Raw genomic sequence first — 17,946 nt, forward strand, 5'->3', positions numbered from 1 at the left:
AAATTAAGAAGTAGGCAAGAAAGAAATATAAGCATGTCATAATGAAGAGTTTGAATGTATTTCCTGCCAATAATTTGTAAATAAAATGAATGTTCAGGTTAATGGAAGATTTAGATAAACATCATAGAGATTGAAAAATATTATAGACCAGATGATTCTAGCAGCACTTGGGTGAATCTAGGTTCGTATTTGCGTTAGACGTGTAACCAAGTTGTATCTTTCTCTTCCTTCTCCTCCTCTCTTCCTCCCCCCTCTTCTCTTCCTCCTTCTTCAGCAAATTTTTCCCCTCACCAGAGGTCATCCTGAAAACTCACAGGTCTGGCTCAGCAGAGGGCCAATATGTATGTGGGATAAAAGTATCAAGTTGGTGGTATTAATAATAATCATAAAAAATCCAACCAAAAAATCATACACACACAAAACCAGTAAACCAAGAGTAATCTATATTATCTCACAGGTAAACCTATACTTTCCTCTGCTCCTTTCTATACTTAAAGACAACTGAAAATGAGAGAGAGAGAGAGAGAGAGAGAGAGAGAGAGAGAGAGAGAGAGAGAGAGAGAGAACATTTTAACAGTGGACAAGTAAGTAGCATGAGTGTTGTGTTGGACAAAAATATTCAAAAGGAAGTAATAGTCTAAGGTTAAAAATACCAAGAATGTTCTACCCCAAATGTGAAACACAGAGGTGGCAAATGGTTAGATGGAATTGAAAGGAGTGTCCCCCGAAGAAGCCATTTTAAAAGGAACAGTGACCTTCAGTAATAGATGAGCTGAAGAAAATGACCTGACATCCGCCCCCCTTCTGTTCTCCTGTGTGGCTTTCTAACAGCCATCCATACTGCAAACAAGAGGTCAAGGCACCATATTGCCTTTCATAGAACGACCCAGGAGGGCGGCAAAGATAAAAGTCAATGTAAAGAATAAGTGGTTAGTAGATCTGATTACACAGGAATACTATATTTTTGTTATATTATCACAGAAAGTGAATTGAAGACTGAGAGCATTTCTGAAGAAGGAAATTAAGTTTCTTAAATCACAGGTCAACTAAAAATTATATCTGGAAATTTTTATTGGAAAAGGTCAATAGAATTATAGTCTTTCTTGGCTTCAGAGGAAGAAATGGTTCAAAGTTATTTTTATGTGTGAATAAATGAAAACATAAGACAAACTGAGGAATCCAGTTTTCCATTTGCAACATTAAAAGTTACAGTGGAGATGTTGAGGATGTTGCAGAGTACAAGTGTGAGGAGTAAAAGTGGGTCACTTTGCCACTGGGTCACTGGGCTCGACCCTTGACGTTGTAATCTAATAGCTGGAATTAATTAAACTCCGTTGACTTTTAAAAGTTTGAGGTGTAGTGAAAAGGGAAGCCCTGGGTCCTGCTAAGACTGAACCCCCAGTGAACTAGATTGTTGGGGGGAGGGCGGCAATGGGGGGAGGATGGGGAGGGGAATACCCATAAAGAAGGGGAGGGGGAAGGGGGATGTTTGCCCGGAAACCGGGAAAGGGAATAACACTCGAAATGTATATGACAAATACTCAAGTTAATAAAAAAAATAAAGAAGAAGAAGGACCAATAAGAAAAGCATGTATGTTGATTTTAAAAACCAATAAACAAGAGCTGGAGAGATGGTTCAACATTTAAAAAAAAGTTTGAGGTGTGATATCAGTAAGAATGTTATTGTTTGCATGTTTAACATTACTTTAAATATGTGAAGTAAATTATAGAATGATACAAAATCAAGCTGCTGTATGCAAATAATGCTGAGCAGAGTTTAACCGAGTAATTTGAATAGCCTCATAGTATTTATTGTTTTGACTTTTATTCCTTTAGTGATTGATTGATGGATTGATTGATTGATGGATGGATTTTCAGTTTTTTCTTTTTGAGACATGGATTTAATCTGTAACCCAGGCTGGTGTGGAGCTCACTATATACCTCAGGTTGGACTGGTGTTGTCTGTCTTGAGTCTCCACACAAGATTTTTCTTTTGTAGTTCGAAAGAGGTTTACCTTTAAGGTTTGAAAACGCACAATGAATTACTTTTTCCAAGATGGTTATACAAGCATCAATGAGAATTTTGTCCTAGAATTTTGACTTGGTGTCATTTTCTCTCACCCTAGGGCATCTTTTCCTAGGATCATGGAAAATTTTAACATTGAGGTGAAAAACATTGACAATACAGACAGGTTCTTGTGCTGCAAGGCTGGGGGCTGGCAATTGATGTTTACAGTAGAGACAGAGCTAATGGCCCTGGTCTTTCGAAGTAAAATTATTCAGAAAAAATGGGAGACAACTATTGTTTAGCAATTTCTTCCCAGTTAAAATTTCCCTTCCAAATGGGAAGGGAAGGGGCATAAGATACAGTTGAAAAATAAAAAGGTTTTTAAGAAAGTAGTAAAATTGCAGATTTTCTAAGGTCTCTTTTCAGCTTTCTATATGTATTAATGAACTAGTAAAGTAAGAGACTCTTACCAACTGAGAAGAAACTAAAGCTTACAGCAGCTGTGGAGTGCGCTCCAAGGTTGTTGCTTACATGAATTGTGATCTATGCAATGGTGGGATTTCCAGTATCGCATCTGTTTTCTTTAGTTACTCTTCAGCTCTTTGGAGATATTCCTGCTCTTGCAAGTAACCAGTATCTATATTCCTATGAGCTACCCCAGTCACAGCGCAACGGTTTACTAACATAGATTTTTGTGCCGTCATTACTTTGCTCTGTCTCGCACACCCTGTTTGGGTTGATGAAGATCTGTTGCCTCTCTCCGTGAAGGGTGCCACACAGAGTTCCTCTGTAGAAGGATGAGAGGGAAGCATCCTGGAAGGATGCCCACTTTTCAGGCCAGTGACTGTTGAGGTTTCAAAGACAGATGCTCTATTAAAGGTTCCACACTGTTATCAAAGCCATAGCTTCAAAACGAGTATTAGGCCACTGACTAAACATCCAAATGGGTATGGAAAATGATCCAAATGTTTCTCTGTAGCATGAAAACCAGTTAAGCTTTTATAAACTGTCCTCAAGTCTTCCCAACATATTTATTAATGCCCAATCTCCCACCATCCCTATTTTTTTTCTCTCTTTGGAACTCGTCACCTTTTCCTGACACTATTGCATCTGCACACATTATCTCCTATTTTTATTTTGTTGATTTGGATTAAGACTTGGTTGAGCTGGGCCTCTAGCATTGATCACCATTGCAGTTTGCCTACATTTCTGCTATGGCTTGCCACACAAGGCAATAGGCTACTTATCACTGACTACTTTCTCTCTAAAACAAACACATTACTTACTGAATACTTGAACAGTATTAGTTTTAGTTAATCTTGACTTGACCTCTGGTAAAATGTTTGAAAGTTATTTCAAGTGCTTTACAATATTTCACAACCCTTTTACCATGTGGGTTTTCCATTACAATGTTAGGTTTTAATTGTCCTTATAAAATACAGGTTATATTTTAGTTGTTAATTAATGTATCTATAAGAATTTCATAACATTTGTTGATGAACAAAACTTTAGATCATATAATAAGCCTTATGATTTAATTAGTCCTGGAATAACTTCACCCACTATGGAAACCTGACTAAGAATCAATGAGTGGACATTAATACATATACTGATGTGAGCTCAGATTCTTTTGGGATGTGAAAACTTTTGAGTACACAATACATGGTTTAAATAGTAGGGGCAACCTGAGTTACAGTATTATTTGTAATAACTAAGAACATTTATCCTTCATATTATTTACCAAGAATTTATATTTCATAAAGTTTAATATAATATAAGAAATATATAACGATCATAGAATATGTTTTTATTTTTTGTTTTCTTAGTCTTGGTTGCTATTATCTTCTAATATTCCACAAACTTGTTCTCATAGCTTGTTTCTAGATATATATAGAAACATGGAAACATTTTTCTGGTGCTGAAGAGTGAGTGAATCCTGAACTTTTCACTTGCTAGGCAACCTTTCTAACACTGGTTTCTAAATCTCCAACCACTGAACATTTTCATTGTAAAAGTTTTCAAAACCGAAATGAACATAATATTTTATTTACCTTTAAAGAAATGACCATCTATTATAACAGAGGTAGTAAGTATAGCAGTTTCACATAAAACTATAATTTTTTGTATAGAATCATAATGAAGTTTAAGAAGTTTATATTCTTTTGCCAATTATTGTGTCATGCAAGGGGTTTTAATTATAAAATCTTAGAAATCTGTATTTATAGATTATAAATAATTTGTATGCACATATATATATAGTTATATATACTCTTAAAGTATCTGCTCTAATCTCGGTATTATTTCCATCCTTGAGGATGTATCAGTGTTGAATGATTCCAAACTTCTTGCCTTCTAATTTATATCCTATGAAAATATTTTCTTTTGGCAAATTCATTTTCCTAATATAAAATAAAAATTAATTCATATATTATTACTATTTATTATTTCGACATTAGAAATCGATGCATGGTTTAAATAAATTATGTGAAGTAATATCTATGCTGTCTTATGTCGAGTAATTTTAAAACTAAATCTTGGTAAGCATACTTTTTATTGACTTGACTAGTTAAAATAAATGAAGCATGATGAACTTTTTTTAAGTTCTGAAGTTATAAAGGGCACAATCGACAGTGCTCAGAGTCAACTTAGACTGTCTGATGTCGGAATTTGTGTAGATATTCCTAGTCTGAGAATGCAATATAATATATACATATGTTCTTGTACTGTTTTCATCAACTAAAATTCCTGGGCATAAATTCTCAGGAATATTATACTCACTATATGAGGGAAAGACCTTCAGAGCTCACAGGTAATAGAGATCTGTGTAGTTTCAGACGCTCGCTACAAGTGTCCTGGAAGGTACTGTTTGAGTTCTGCGGTGAGTTATTGATTTCAAAATAAAATAGAATATCTGCTGCACTAGTTTATCATGGATGTTATGGTCAGTCGTGGAGCAATGTAGTTTCTAGACACAGCTCTGTATCACGGCAGTGTAAGTTCTCTTCAGAGACCTCCACAAAGTCAAAGCAGGTTTTCTGACTTTGTCGGAGAAAAGGTTTTCAGGGTAAGCCGATATGAAACGGAGTTGGAGGTTATTAATAGAGATTTTAAAGACCCCGTGTACTGAGGAATCGTAGTTCGTGGGACATAAGGGTGTTTATGGGAGGAACAAAACGTATCTATGTTTGAGTACTGATTTCTAAAGGAAACGTCACACCACATTGTCTTTAAAAAAAGCCATATGCAGCACTTTGGTAGGTTCTGACAAAGAACACCATTTACTTAGGACCTTGCTTACAGTTTCACGGACTTACTATATTATTAGCATGGCAGGCAGCACGGCAGCATGGAGTAAGGTGGCAGGCAATGTGGAGCAGTAGAAGTAGTTAAAAGCTACTCCCTGATCTTTGGGAGTGGGGGGAGCAAAGGAGAAGGGAAGGAGGAAGGGGAGAGAGAGGGGGAGAACCCTGAGCCTAGCATGAGCTTTTGAAATCTCAAAGCCTACCCCCAATGACACATTTCCTCCAAAAAGGCTACACCTATTTCAACGAGGTTACACATCCTAACAATGCTCAAATAATACTATTCTCTGATGACTGGGCACTCAAATATATGAGTCTATGGGGTCCATTCTTTTCAAACCACCACAGTATGGTACACCCCAAGTACCCAATGAAGAGCAAATATTAGCTCAACTGATTCAAGAAGTTCATTTGCAAACCAGTGTTATTTCATGATGTAAGCAGAAAAAAATTAGAAATAGATATTTATTTTGTCAACTTTGTAAATATCACTTACATAATTCCCAGAGGTAACATTGTAGACATTGTATTTGGTAGTAAAAAAAATGAAAGATGTTCCCCAAGAGCAGGAAGAAGACTGGGATATATAATTTTGTTGCTAACCCAGCCAAGAACAGCTAGGAAGGGTAAAAAAGATAAGTTGTATTCAAGTTGGAAAAAAAGGGAAAGTAAAATTATAGTCACAAGTGACATGGTTTTGCATGGAGAAAAGCCAGAAAATATCCCCAAAGAACAATTTGTGTAATATACAAATTCAGCAAAGTGTAGAATCAAGCTTAACACTAAAGTCAGTTTGCTCCTAAGAAACAAGAACCAGACGAAAGGACACTGGGGAAATAATTTCATTTGAAATCACGTCAAAGAGAATAAATATTTAGGAATACATTTAAGAAGCTACCAGACCTATATAGTGAGTTTTACAAATAAATAGTGAAAGAAATTAAAGGAGACACAAATAAATGAAAGAGATTTTGTGTTCATATATTAGAAGATTTTCTGACGTGATGCCAGTATTCATACGGTACAAGCATTCTTATAAATACATTGATAGAACAAAATCCAAAAATTTTCTAATCTTCTGATTTAGAAAGATGATGAAAAATATCTTGAAATAGAAGAATAACTTTATGGATTTCACATTTTCCAATTTTAAAACTACTACACCCCAAATCATTAAAACCATATTTTATTGTTACAGAATGTGTTTGTGGTAGGGACACAGAGTAACAGAAAGACACACACACACACACACACACACACACACACACACACACACACACAGACAGAGAGAGAGAGAGACTATTTATCAGGAGATGTGATCATCAATTCACCCCAGAAAGGGGAAAATTACAGACCAAAATGATCCTACTAAATTTTAGCTTATTAATCCAATGAGTTTAATTGGTGTTACTTATAGAAATATGGGATAGGAGTTAGAACAGAAATGACTGAGAGACAGCTATATCCTCCCAAAAAACCACTCCAGCATGAATGGCAGTTAACAAAAGATGGAAACCTGGAGCATACTGGACAGTGGCAAGCAGCGAACAGACTGGAGGCTGTCCTTCCTAGGTAGTTCATTTGGTCTGAGCCTTTTCTAGACAACTTAGCTGATCTCAGCTTCTTCCAGAACACTCAGCTTGTCTAAGAATCTTCTAGGAGTTCAGTTTGTTTTTGAGTATCTTTAAACAGTGCCTACTCCTTATATATGCTTGGAGATTGGGGGACCCTATAGAGTCTGGTCAGTTTCAGGAACTTCCTATTGTTGTTTTGAGTTGTTTACTTCCTAAGGTTAACTAGATTCCTTTGCAGGATCTAAAATAGTCTATTGTCCATAAGGCAGAGTCTCCCAGTTTTCCATACATTGGTGAAATTGATGCCTATTGTCTTATAGTCTTAGAGGCAGACTTGCCCAACAAAATGTAAGACAACATAGTCCCGACATTTTATCACTGAACATTCCATTTATTTTCTACTTAAAACAGACATATATACTGATTTATAAGACCCAGAGCTTCATAACTATAATGAGGATGTCCTGCTTTCCATAGTCTCCCCATTTCTGTTGTTAATTATAATTTGAAATATTGTTTATGATTATTGACTAAAAGAAATACTTTCTGAAGGGGCTAATGATTACGAGTCTATTAATATTGCTTTCTCTAGATAAAAAGGTTTAGTAATTAAGCATTTTATGTACAAGCACCACTTTTAAAATACTACCTTAGGAATGAAATTGAATGTATTTTTCAGATATGTCTTTAACCATACTTCGTTTACTTAACACACTTACATTAATATCGTGATTTCATCACACTTTTAATTAAAATATATCTGGATTCTGTTTCTACTTAATTGGTTTTCCTTTTCCTTAAGTCAGTCTTTTATCTTACAGCAAGATGTTAACAATAGTTTCTTTTTATCTCTTATTTAAGCCCTTTTCATTTCAATTTATTTGATATAGTTCAAGAAGATTAAACTTCTTAGAATGAGGCTTTCATATTTCCTTCCCTTATTTTAAATTTATAGTGAGCCCTTGTGTCCCTTGTGGCAAAGTCTATGTTAAATTTTAGGGTTTCACATTTTTAACCAATTAAGGTTTTACGTGTATAACCTATATTTCCTGCTTGCCTGTGATCTGTTTCCACTCTATGACAGTCAGTTAAGCATTGTACAGAGCTGGGAAGGAGAGACTTGAAAGAACTTGGTTGGTCTTTAGTCAGAAGTGTTGGAGACACATATGGGTTTTAATGTACTGGAGCATTGATAGGATCACACATACAGACATCAGACTCTTAATTTGCAAACAAGAACTGACACATGTTTATTCCTATTTCCTGTAGATTCCAAGAGGGCACAATAAGGTTATGTGTGCTAAGTTCATGAGAAGTATGTAGTGAGGTCAGGCTTCGTCCAGACCAGGAAGATCATTAATAACAAAACAACAATCCAGGGATTTCCATCAGATGGTACTAGATTAATTACTACCACAACTCCGTTCTTTTACCTGTTTCTTTCCCATCTTGATGTATAACATTATTAAAGTGCAAAAATCAGCTTCATGTGAATATTCTCTGAGGCAGTGAAGAGAAGTCATTGTGGCCTTTTTCTATGTTAGCTATAACCATATTCTAGTATTTCTGAAGCCAGAAAGAAAGATGATAGAAGACAGAGACTGGAGAATTGATATTCCTAAAATAAAACATATTCTAAATATATTCAGTGTATATATTTTAGATGGCCCAGTTATTAATCTATTTTAAGTATAAATGTTATATTGTAACAGAAACACTGTCCTAGTGAATGCCATCTTTTTAAAGTCAGCATTCACGACTGTACATGTACATTTTACATTCAGAATAGCATTTCATCAGGACACAACTGAATTTTTAAATTTTCTCAAATCGAGGTAATTTTAAAATTCTTTTTCCAAGTTATCCATTTCTGTGTATAACGAAACAACAGTATGAATTGAATTGGGAAAATAATTTAGAGCTAAAGGGAGATTGGTCTTTCAAATGAAAAGGGAAAAATCAATTAATATCGAAAGCACTCACAAAACCGAGGGCTAATATCCTTTTCATTCTGAAATGGGAGACAACCAGCAAACCAAGGCTGGACTCAAGCTTTACACATGTTCTCATTCTGTTTTGAACATCCTGTAGAAGGCTATCATTGTGGTTACATTTTTCTGAGTTAATTCTCAGCTGAGATGGTTGAAGTAACCAGCAGTTTCAGCAATGCACATTATTTCCATCAATCCATGACTCATAATTGTATTCGTGTTTTCATAATTTGATTATTTGTCACCATGGTTTTGTGCATTTATTTGCACATTCTCTGTTAAAACTGTCATCATTCTCCATGAATATTTAAAATTGTCTAGATGATATTATTTTATAGTTTGCATTACCATTTGGTTATAATTTTAGAATTATAACCATTATATGCATTATAACATGCATTGCTATGTTTAACTCTTATGCATCTTTCATGTACTCATCTACTGCTTCCTCCATGCCCACTTCTTTAGGGTAGATAGTCAGGTTTTCTACATTCTTACCAGCATAATTAGACTGCCAAATTTATTCCTTAAGGGTCATGTCAATCATTGTTTGAGATGTATGTCCAGAGACAGACTAATAAATGATACTTAATTTTCCTAGCTGACAGACGAATTGTCAAATTTGTTTCATCCTTTCCAGGCGAGCCAATGAAATCTATTGTCTTCGTATCTTTTCATTCGGTACCTTATTTTAGTTGGTCTTTATAAGATATTTTAAATTTGAAATTTAAACTACTTTAGCTTTTGTGGGAGAAATGATATTTTCCATGACTTTAAAATTTTGTAACATTTCATCTTCTGAATATGCATTTTAATATATTTGAATTTTAGGTTAACATCTGTGGGATAAAGGTAGGTGGATAGACAGATGATAGATGGAAAGAAAGAAAGATAAAGAGAATAACAGTGTCATTGTTATTTAGATTTGCCAACTCCGGGCGTGGTTTTCACTCCAAATATTCAGAAGCTGGAGAAGAGAGGATAGCGAGCTTGAAGCCAGCTTGGGGTGTTTAGTAAGTCCCAGACCAACCCAACCTACCTACACAGTTCCTGCCAAAACAAAACCGTCATCACCGCCAGCCCCACGGCCATCATCAAAAACAACAAAACCCCACAAAGATTTTACTCTTCAAAACCCTTAGCACATCATTTCGTTCGTTTTCTTTCAGTGATTCAAATAAAATATCTTGAATTCTGTCAGAGACAGGTGTCGTTTGCTTTAAGTTTGCATGCACACATCTTTGCAACATCTGTAATTTCCAGCTGCACGGGGCAGAGGCCAGAGAATGGCTGTGGTGACTCGTATGAACAGGTCACTGTACCTGTGGCTGCTAAGAAGGAAATTTGGAAAAGGAGAACGCATTATTGTGGTCAAAACGAATTGAATCTCTGAAGCGTTCAATGTATTATTGTGCAAAAGGCAGCCAGTAGAGAACACCATGCCAACCCTTCCATTTCCCTCCTCTGGAATTCCTTAAAGCTGTTCTCGAAACTTCCCCATTATATTTGTCTCATAATTTTCCATATTTTCAGTTTTAAACTGACCAACACTCAAAATTACTTCTATCATCAGAGTAGTTTTTCAAGAAAACCTATGTATAATTCTGATGAACATATTTATGCACGTATGTGTCTGCATTCACATACAAACATTCAGTTCCATAATACATATTGAAGTAGTCCGCTTTGATTGAACTGGGAGAGAGGCCAGTCAGTTAATGAGTCCACTGCTGACCACTGCTTGCTATTCTCTCTCTTTAGAGAAAACCAAGAAACTTCCTAGAGACACCAGCATCCGGACCAATGTTCTAAGTGTGACCAAATTTTACATAGTGTAGAGAATAATGATTTACTTCAGTTTTCAAGAGCACACCAGTATAACTTATAGCCCAGAGCATGGAGTTAAATGGGTATAGGTAGCATAGTTCCAGTCATCTTTCCCAAAACATGGTGACACTAAAGGGTCTCTTCAGGTTATTCTAACCGAATGGACTTTCTGTGAAGTCCAGCTGAGCATGTCAACTGCTCTTTGTAATTGTGAATGATCGAAGCCAGGCATTTTATTGCATTAAGAATGCACACAAGGTTCCATGCACTCCATATGGCTATCACCTTCAACTACTGTCTTAACAGCCAGTGCTGTGTGCAGGCACTCAGGATCCATTTGCGCTTTCTATGCTGAGGTAAAAACAGCCTCCTGTCCCGTTACTCTCACGTTCTCTGTGTAAGATGTTCTTCTACGTCTTGTTTACCTCTTCCCTCCCCATACAACTGTCTTTTAAATGTTCTCGAAATAGCTACTAAAAGCTGTGCCTTGGCTCACAAGCCAAAACAGACACCTGAGTCAGTCTGAGCCAAATTTAATTAACTGCTTCATGTCTGGATACAATGTTTGTGTATCAACTCCAGGCCGAGAACTACTTTCACATCTTTTATTTAAACTTGTTGGTTTAAATGGGTCTGCTAGCAGTTTGAATCATATTGTACCAACACATCAAATGGTCAGGTCATAAATTAAACAATCAGACTACAAACATATAGCATATACGTCATTGCATAAATGTCCTACAATGGTTATTTTGGCCTAGTTCAAACATCCTTCCTTCTTCTGATAATTTTAACAGGTACAGTCACATAAAAGTCTGACTCACCAAACCTCTCAGCGTTAACTCTTGCTATTTAAGCTTTGTAATTTAAGCTATTCCTTACCTTAAATGATAGACTGTGCCTGGCAAATATGGCCAGCCCTCACCCACGACAGGACTGTGACAAAGTAAACCAGTAGATGGCAGTGACGAATAGCAAAAACTAAAGTTAAACTTACCCTAGGTCATTGAACAATAATTATATTATACTAAATATTCCTCAGTAACAGGAGATTACAAAGAATTTGCTTAACTACGATGAATCTTTATTCATTGGAAGATTAAACTGATTAGATAAACCTGATTGCAACAGGCTTGAATACTACTTTAAGGTGACTTTTCCTATGCTGGATTAGAAGTTATACTTTTAGCATATTGCTACCGTTGTCTCTATTTTTACAATTATACAGTTCAAATATCACCTTAATATTACTTTATAAAACACTTCACAAGAGACAGCAGATTGATGAGCGTACACAGGTTGGTTTAGAGTAGAGCGGTCCTGTTCTCTGTCACTATGTTGCAAACTGGTGGTCTACCTGCAAAACACTTAGCAGACTTCGCATCGTACAGGGAAGTTACTGAGGCCTTGTTCCTTCATTTATTTAACTTGGCTATTTGGTCAGACAATCATAGTGAGGAACGCCTGGTACATCTTCTGTCTCCCCCAAGACAACAGTGCAGTCCATGTGATGATTCTTGGGCAGCGTGTGTGGATAAATATAACTCCCAGAGATCAAACACTAAAGATTATAGATTATAGTAAGTATTATAAGAACCACAGACCTATGTCATACGGTTTGTCCACCAGTATTAGTCATTTCAAAACTTGCTATGCTTTTATAATAATCAAATATCAAACAACAGGGACTCTGATGACAGAGCTGGAACCGAGTTAGAGAAGAGCTGATCAGAAAGGCGTCATGGTTTGTGGTGACGACTGCGACTATTCTTTGGTGGCTCTGTTTCTCATTATACTTAAGACAACTGGCTCTACAATACATAGCTGTTCCAATGTTTGATAGTTTTCCTCTCTTAATGAGTACAGACATGTGGAACCCTTGCATGAAAGGGTGTCATGGACTGGACACAGACAATGTACTATATAGCTAGAGAGAGAGAAAAAAAATGTGAATATGAAAGCACCATGAGTTGAACAGCGCAAACAATTCTAGTGAGTCTGGTGCTTAATGAGAATACATTGAATTGAACAAAGCTGCAAGAGTATCCACTGGGGTAAATGAAGGCTCTAAATTCTGTGGGAAGGCACTGGAGTGTGTCACACCAGCGTCCAAAGAAAACAGGTGGTGATTTCAGATTTCCCAGGTGAGGCTCGTAATCAGGTTGCGATGGTGGGTCTCTCCAGTGTGCGAGCAAATATGGATTGTTCCTTAGAGTCACGCTCTGCTGGTGTTCTGTTTGCTGCAGACGCTGCCTTTTCAGGCGATGTCTCCTTTACAGGCGGATAAATTCATCCCTTTTCCAAGGACATTTGTAATTGTCACAGTCTTTGGTGTTTTCTTTAACTGGGGTGAATCATCTGTTTAACTAAATAGTATAAAACACTTGCGTTTCTCCCCTATTCAACCGGCTGTAGCTCTCTGCCCTGCTTTATGAAAGGCCCCCTGCTAATCAAAGCCAACAGCGCATAATGGACTTTTGTGAGAGCTGAAATGTATTTATTCCAAGTACAAAGCCTGCTAGCAGCCTGTGATTTAATCTTCGCTATTTGTTTTTCCTTATCAAGTGATTGACAGAAAGAGGCAGGCACAATCCATTTTTTCCCCCCTGATTAATACAGTGCCATGGCACTTGACTTCCACCTCATGAAGGTTACAGAGACTCAGGAATACCGTCAGAAATAAAGAAGGAGGAGAAAATGTGCTTTCTTTTGTGAAGATATTTGAGTCCGTGAGGTGTAGGGGAGGAAATGTGGAGTTTGGAGTCAGAGACCAGGAACGGGCTGCAACCGTCCAGGTGGTTTGCCCATGGCAGGTGCTTTCCTCCCAGCAAATGTTCTAGGAACCACGTTTCCTCACCTCCCTCCTTGCCGAGCTAGTGTTTTTGAATCAGTCTTCCCGTTACAGTTGGCAGCATTTTCCGTTGTCTTGGCGTTGAGGGGCTATGTACCTTACCATGTATGTCATCATTAATCTGAAATGTAATAAAATATGCCAATTCTTATGATTTTTCCATTTCACCATCAAAAAATAAAATGAACATCTCAGCTCTTCGGAGCCTGTGGCAGGCACTGACAGCATATTGAAGAGCTTGATGCGTAAGATTTCATCAATTATTGGTGATGTCCTTGTATCTTTTTTTTTGACTGAACTTATACAAAAATACATCATTATAAGAAGGAATTGTTCTGTTTTTCCACAAATGAAGGCAAGCTTCCATGGATTTACAGTGAGTTAAGGTTCAAAACTGTCCTTTTTTTCTTTTTAAATGTTTTCCAAGAATATAGGGATGGCAAATATTACGCAAATAGTGGATTAAAAAAAAGACACAAAATTGGACGGTAAGGAAGACTCTGAGTAAATATGATCAAAATATATTAAACAGAACTCTCAAAGAATTAATAAAAATGAGAGAATGTTTTTGAGAGAAGATATGAGACTGTTTCAAAGAAGGCTATGTCTTTAGCAAGCTACTTATATGTAAGCAATGCCAGTGACTTCGGTGTTTCCATAGAAACTATTCCAATCACACAGTTATCATTTGATACATTTGGCATACATAGCGTGATAGGAAATTAAACAGTTACTCTGTCTCCTCAATGCAGTTCAACAGCAAGCACGATAGTCATGGGATCCTTCTCCTTATTCTATCTCTGCATCCAGATTGACCCTTATGGCTAAGCAATTTTACATTCTGTATGCACTGTGATTGGCCTAAAATGAGAAGTGACATATTTAATGTGGGTTTGACATGAGAGGAAAGGGCTAAAAGGTGCTTTCACAATCTGAAAATGCTTCACATTATCCGTGTATTAGCCCCATTTCAGAGCAGGAGTTAGATAAGGCTGTTGAAATGTACACATTGCATTGAGGTTGACGTAAGGAGCTTACTGTGGTATACTTGTGATGTGAACTTCCAAAGTTTTTCAACCTTTGCCCATGGCTCCCTTATGCCCATCTCCCCAAACAATTAACCCCTTGAATGGGGTGAGTGGATAAAGGTGATTTGGGTTAAGCGTGAATAAAATCTTCACCACTGCAACAGAGGACTGCTTTGTGAATTTTAAATAATGTCAACTGCATATAGTGATACAGAAAATGTTAGATTAAAAAAACCCTATTTTAATATGTAGAACTGGGTTCTGGAAATAATAACGATCTTAATGTCCTAAAATTGTAGTGATAATCGACAATTAGCAATTATTCCTGGCCAAGCCCTTGTAGTTAGTAATAATTCTTTTGTTTATAGAGTGCTTGTTAAATATTATTGTCAATTCTCGGTAATTCCCAATACAAACACAAGTTCACCTTTTTGACTGACTATTTTAGGAAAAAGTCTCAAAGTAATGACGACTTACGATGAAAACTTAATTATTCTGCATGCATAAATTGCAAGACTAATACACAAACAGGAAAGAATGATGAGAAAGGATAAAACAAAGAGAAAGGGCTGCTCTTCTAAGAAGAAATAGGAGTTGGGAAGGAGATGTCACAAACTAAATACAATAAGACAACATTTCATTTACATATTGTTCTGCATTCTTACTGGTCTTCCAGTCCCGTTTGTTTTTGTATGTCTGTCTGTTTTTTTCTGTACTGTCTTGGCTTACCCATGGGTTGCCCGATTTGAGATATTACTAGGTCTTTATGTATCTAGTTTGTAATTTTAATTGTTTGGACAAAAACTGAATAAATGTGCTATTAAATGATACCAGCAGTCCTATCTGGAAGACTCAGGTTGTTTGTGAAGAGATAAATGCAAACTGATTCTATGACTTTCAATTTTCCACCAATTTGTATTACCTAGCAGCTTCTGTGTTTGAATATGGTTTTTGAAATATGTTTTGATCTACAGTCCTTCTTTGTAGCACTAGGTTAACTACAACTCTTACTCTTCTTTTTTTTTTTTTCCTGAGATTTCAGGTCGCAGGCGGGCACTGCAACCAATACTTTTCTGATTTTTATATTTTCTTTCTCCTATTTGTTTGATTTGTGTTGTATTTTCACAAATACAACAGGTTAATTTAAGAAAATGGTGAAAGAGAAAGAACATATGAAGAATTGACCTGGAGAGACCTATAATTAACCGCTAAGATACATACTCAGATGTGTGTGTTTTCGTGTGTGTGTGTGTGTGTGTGTGTGTGTGTGTGTGTATGCGCATGCGTGCAAATACATACATATCACCTGCACACTATAGAAAACCAGGAGGCTTTGAAGAAAAGGAAATAACTTAAACATTTTTATATCTTATCAGAAGGTGTTTAGATCAGGTCAAGAAAATTAACCATAATTTGACCACAATCCTGATACAAATTGTGAAAACCCAGGTGCAAAAGAAATGAATATTTTGCCTTTGGTTACTGCCTATGCAAGGTGAAAAAATTACAAGGAAATAGCTATGTCTGTTCCCAAGATGCAGCCATTGCACAGAGAGTGATCTAATAATAGCATGTACTTTCATAGAAACCCTAAAATAATGACTGTGTTGGTTTTAATCCTGCTTGAAATCAACCATGGAATTACTAATTGCTTGTCAAAATACTTCTATCTTTTATCATGGACATGGGCTTGCGATTTTGTTCATAGATGTATACAGTAGATAATCATCTTACCAATGTACAAGGTTGTTCCAAATACTATATTAGGTAAATAGATCAAATATGGAGAAATATGGCTAACAAAGAATGAATAGAACACAACACATGTTCTTGGCTGGATAATAGTTTGACCACCAGAATTCATTTTAAAGAGGAAGGTCAACACCGTATACTCAGGGAAGATAATAACCCACCTCCATGTCAAGCTTAATCTATTTTTACCTATATTAATTTATGACTCGGGCATTTTTATGAGCTGCCGCTCGTGATGTAAAGCCTTTTAAAAACTCACTACCATAGCACTTCTATTTCTGTTGTTATTTTTCCGTGGGAAATCCCACTCAATATAATCTTGTCTTGCTTGTCTTTGAGTGGCCTGGAAAAATATTCTTGTTTACTAAATAGACTCTCTCTCTCTCTCTCTCTCTCTCTCTCTCTCTCTCTCTCTCTCTCTCTCTCTCTCTCTCTCCCCTATCTTCCCAGGAGCTTTAGCACTGCATGAATTCACTGTATATACTGGTCTACATCATCCAGTTCTGCTAAAGCCACTCCTGCCTCAAAAAGAGTCACATGACTCAGCGAAGTCACTGAAGTCCACTAACAGTGTCCTAGTCCCCTCTGAATAAGCCCTTAACTCTCAGGAGAGCACAAGTCTTTGCATCCCAGTAAACTGGGCAACAATTACTTCCTCAGTAATGCTTGTCCTTCCGCAATTGTCTTCTCATCTCTGATAACCACGGAAACCTCGACCTATAGTAACGTAGTGTCCCTAGTGCACCCTGTGATCTAGACCATCATGGACTGATTTCATTCAAAATACTTTAGTCTGTGCAGCTAGTATGTCAAGGAAGGATGTGCATTATACCGATAGGGTTTTGGGTTTCATATCATTCAAGGTGGCCTCGTTGACACCATACCCTGACAGGCTTTTCTATTGCTTGTTGAAAAATCTTTCCCAATTCCAATGTTCAGCCCATGTGCTGAATATTCCGACTGCCACAGTGGCTTGGATTGGACCAATGTTAAGGATTCCATCTTCGTGTTGCCTTGTGTACTATGACCAATTTAAGCTTATCCCCGACTAGCTTTTCTTTTCCTGTTGTAACAAATGTAAGATTTCCTCCCCAACATAACATATTTCCTTCCTTCCATTTTTGAATTAGGACTTGTGTAGGCTGGTCTAATTCAGCAGTCTTGTCTGAAATCCAGTGTTATCTTAGCACTTGTGTTATTTGTTTCATTGACTTTTACAATATTTAAAGTCAACAAAGCATATTTTAAACGATGTGTGGGAGATGTCATATCCCTCTTCTGTTCTATGATAGGTCGTTCTATAATGGCTTGACCTGTAGGAATGTAAGCTATATGTAAGAATAGTCTTCATGCCATAAATGCCCTTAAAATTATTGTATTTAAATGGGCATATATGTCTGAGCATTATCAGTTTTCATCAGGGAAGTCGTCATCTACAATAAATGTGCAATCTCAGAATCATCTCCCTCAGAACTTAAGGCAGAAGCCCATTGGAACTCCAAACATGTATCAGGTGTGTGATCTATCAACATGTGTTTCATATTTCAGTTCTCCAAACACTCCAAAATGAGACACCCAAAGCATTGTTTGTTTGTCATTGTTTTAAGTTATCA

General features: G+C 36.6%; 1 long non-coding RNA gene across 4 annotated transcripts in view; it reads left to right on the forward strand.

Annotated features, from left to right (window-relative positions):
• LOC120097072 (uncharacterized) overlaps positions 1-10,077 on the forward strand; it is a 50,199-nt gene extending 40,122 nt beyond the window's left edge. For all 4 annotated transcript variants that reach the window (XR_005494263.2, XR_005494265.2, XR_005494262.2 and 1 more), the window contains one exon: positions 9,799-10,077. This is a non-coding gene — a long non-coding RNA (uncharacterized LOC120097072). The remainder of the gene's footprint in view (positions 1-9,798) is intronic.
• Positions 10,078-17,946: the final 7,869 nt, after the last annotated feature.

Source organism: Rattus norvegicus, chromosome 15 (assembly GCF_036323735.1).
Source record: "Rattus norvegicus strain BN/NHsdMcwi chromosome 15, GRCr8, whole genome shotgun sequence".
Taxonomy (NCBI): domain Eukaryota; kingdom Metazoa; phylum Chordata; class Mammalia; order Rodentia; family Muridae; genus Rattus; species Rattus norvegicus.